Source organism: Ixodes scapularis, unplaced genomic scaffold, assembly GCF_016920785.2.
Source record: "Ixodes scapularis isolate PalLabHiFi unplaced genomic scaffold, ASM1692078v2 PGA_scaffold3__209_contigs__length_174095766, whole genome shotgun sequence".
Classification (NCBI taxonomy): domain Eukaryota; kingdom Metazoa; phylum Arthropoda; class Arachnida; order Ixodida; family Ixodidae; genus Ixodes; species Ixodes scapularis.
In genome coordinates this window covers 28,899,773-28,903,730 of record NW_024609868.1, presented here as the reverse complement: position 1 = coordinate 28,903,730, position 3,958 = coordinate 28,899,773, and the positions used below count along the sequence as shown (strand labels likewise).

Below are 3,958 nucleotides of genomic sequence, written 5' to 3'. Positions count from 1 at the left end.
ACCAAGCATTGAGAAACGTTAACGAGTCGGCTGTCCCAGCAATGCTGACTCTAATTAATCATGTGTGGAGGACCTCTAAAATACCAGAAGCGTGGAGAGAAGCAACCACGGTACCACTACTGAAACCCGGAAAACCCCAAGACCAACTAAGCTCCTATAGGCCCATCTTATTGACATCATGCCTTGGCAAAGTGATGGAACGAATGGTGCTACGTCGCCTAGTCTACCACCTTGAGGCGGCCGGGGCTCTGCCAGACTGCTTCTCGGGGTTCCGCCACCACAGGAGCACCGCGGACGCAATTGGTGACATCACCAGCTCGCTGGAGGAGGCCAAAGCACAAGGTTGGTCGGCGATGGCCGTATTCCTAGACGTCCGCAAAGCCTTCGACGCCCTCCCGCACCGAATCATCATCTCAGCCCTGCGTCGTTTCGGGGTATGTAGACGACCTCTTAACTACATTTGCGCATTCCTCACTGAACGCACCATGTGCGTAAAGGTCGGCGGAGCACTGAGCAAGCCCCGACGAGTCGACCATGGCGTTCCCCAAGGGAGCGTAGTCAGTCCGCTCCTGTTTGCACTGGCGATTGCATCACTCCCAGCCGCAGCAAGAGTAGGCGAGGAACCAGCACTCCCGATAAGCATGGCTGTCTATGCGGACGACGTGGCGCTCTGGTCCACGGCCCCAGGCTACCGTAGGCAACGGATGGCACGCGCCCTCCAGAGAGCACTTACAAACACTGTGTACCACTTGCATCAACTGGGTCTGACAACATCGGCAGAAAAGACTGTTGCTCTATGCTACGCACCAAGGAGACCCTCAAAGTTCCAACCGACCCTGTTCATCGGAGATGTCCCGGTGAGAGTGGAGAAGACAGTCACGTACCTAGGACTCACCTTGGACTGGAGGCTATCCTGGGGCCCAGCAACGCAGGTGGTGCTCCAGAGGATGCGAACGCACACAAATATCCTCCGCGCGCTTGGTGGAACTACCTGGGGCACATCGCAACAAATGCTACTACAGCTCTACAAGGGTCTCATTCTGGCTCGCCCACTCTATGCCTTACCGCTCATTCGACTGAGCGGCAATCAGATCGAGAACCTAGAGAGAGCGCAACGCGTAGCTCTACGAATTTGCATCGGAGTTCCCCGTTCGGCATCGTCACGACACACTCTTACCGAAGCAGGTATGAATACCGTTGAAAACCTTCTGCAAGAACGAGCGCTCGGACATCTCATCCGAATGAGCAACTGCGACTCTACCATCACGCTCTTGATAAGCATCGCCGAACGTACGGATTCGGAACTGGGAGCGCAGTTCTGCACTTTAGGCGACATCGCGGGTACACCAGGACCGCTAGCGCCACTTCCAGCACTACACACAGATCCTCACCCTTTGAGGGTTAGTATCAGCATACCAGGGCTGCGGACCAAGAAGAGCGCAGCAGTGGTAACCGCTCGGCAGCTGACGGAAAGTCACTTGGATGCGGAGTACGATGGGCGGACACGCGTTTTTACCGACGGGTCGGTAGACCCATCTGGAGGCACAGCAACAGCAGCGGCCTTCTTTGAGGCTGCAGCCGTAGGTATACAGGAGCGCCTGTCCCATCAGGCATCCTCTACTACCGCAGAGCTGGCGGCCATACGACTTTCCCTCTGGGGAATTCGGACAGGCTGCGCACGCGGGCTCAGCTGGGTAGTCCTGAGCGACTCAAGGTCGGCCCTCGGGCTACTATCGGAGCTAGAAAGGGCTACGCCTCTGGCGCGGTCAGTCGCACAAGATGCAGCCGAGCTCCGAGAGAAAGGCCACGAGATTATCTTCCAGTGGATCCCCAGTCATTGTGGTATCAGGGGAAACGAAGTCGCCGATTCCCTAGCAGCGCAGGCTCACAAAGACCTCGGATGTCCGCTCTCTACAGTTCCCCGTTTCTCAGACGCCAAGCTTCTGGTGAGACGAACCATCACACGACAGAACCCGGACCCGAGAGTGGCGGACGGCACGTTCTCAGCCCGTCTCCCACGAGGGTTGGATCGTCACACTGCTGCGGTGCTCCACCGTCTGCGGACCGGAAGCGCTTTCACACCAGCGTGGATAGGTCGCTTCAGGCCTGATCTCAACCCCAATTGCCAAACCTGCGAGGAAACTGCTGACGCCGAGCACCTCCTCCTACACTGCACCGACTACAATGACGAGCGTACTGCCCTCCATAACGCCTATTCCCGCCTCGGACTCTCCAGTGATAGCTTGGAGGACCTTCTGCATCCGCGGGCAACGCGAGCTGTGACAGACATGGCACTAAAAAAACTAATAACTTACATGAAGGACACGGAACTCCTAGAAATTCTTTAGGAGACCACCTACAGTTCAACACACCAGAACAAGGCACGACTACCCAATCTACCGTTCCAGCTCATTATTACGAAATCTGCATTTCAGGCACAACTTGTTCAGCCAAGACAAGAAACGTCATTCCTTCAACCGAACGTTCGTGCCGATATTAGCCTTGAAGCACAGTTACCAGCCAACGCAGCTTTAAGATATTTAGCTATTCGCCCTAAGACGGCTCCACACCAAACTTCGACAGGCTTTGCGTTCTGAGGCTTGGGTCGTCCTATGACTCGACCTGCCTGCGACGGCCAGGACATCCCCCTGCACCTGGCTCCCGCCCCCCCCCCCCCCCCCCCCCAAAACCTAATCCTCTCTCTTTCTATCCTTTCTTTTTCACCCAATCCCCTTTCCTATCGACAGTGACATGTGCACACTAAGTGCACAAGCAACAGTCGATTTTTCAAAAAAAAAAAAACATATAATAAACATCGCTTTCACTCACTCACGCCCCTCCACTTCCTCGAGGAAGGCGCGAGGGCCGGCGCTGGCCAATCGCAAGGACGGAACCGCCGTCGCGATTGGCCAGCGCCGGCCCTCCCGCCTTACTCGAGGAAGTGGAGGGGCCCTTCAGTTTGAGTGTAGTTGGAGTAAGGTTTCTGAATTCGGCGGTTATGCTCGCCAAGGTTTTACTTGCACATGACACATGAGAGCCTATCTACCCAGAACACAATTTGCGGCTTGAAATTCGTTCTCTTTCCTCCCGAAAACCGCCGATCGAGAACTGGACGGAGGAAGACGCGCTCACATTCTCCTCCGTGGTCACGTACTGTTTCCTATGGTTTAGTCAAAACCACAGAATATAATCAAAGCCGTACGTCATGGAAGGCACACACACACACACTATAAAAATAGAAAAGAAATATGTTACCCTTTTTTCGTGGCTTTTAAAAAGGTGAAAATGCGTTGTTTGAAAAAAAGCAAAAGTATCACTGCCACGTGCCTTCCGCCACCTCTCCCTCCTCTATATTGCTCCTTCCTTCCCATTCCTGTTTCGGTATAGATTTCAAGGAGCATGTTTCGAGCAGCAGCGTGCGGTCGTGTATCACTACTACGGGACGCACGTTAAAGACCACGGGCTATAAGGCGTGCTGCACAAGCTAATTGTTTCATCATACAGGGGGTAACAATGTAGCCATGTTCTGACAGGCTAAAGTCCCGCACTCCAAACAACTAACGACTAATTTGTTTGTTGGATGTAATACAGTAGAATGTAAAAACAAACGAACAAACATATAGACTATATGCAGTAACGCATATACGTACCAATATTTTATGTAAATCTTTTTGTCTTTTGTTAATTTTATAGAGTGAAAAGCTTCCATATTCTTAGACTGGCTCGTTGAAACATAGAAAAAAGAATAGAATGTATGATATACAATTTTAAGTTACGTTCCTCGCTGCGTCTCCGCCCTCAGGATAACTCTGTTTGTCCAAGAAAAACTTCGAATTAGTTCCCCCGAACTCAGTTGGTGGCGAGCGTCATTTCCGGCTAATTTCATTGCATGTTCTACTGTGGCGACAAACAACTGAGTTTCAGGAAGAAACCATTCGCGGGAAATAACATTATTATT

The 3,958-nt window shown here is 52.5% G+C and overlaps 1 pseudogene; it reads left to right on the top strand.

The window, feature by feature from the left end:
- The first annotated feature begins 641 nt into the window (after window positions 1–641).
- LOC121837160 lies at window positions 642–2,283 on the top strand (annotated as a pseudogene).
- The last annotated feature ends 1,675 nt before the right edge of the window (window positions 2,284–3,958 follow it).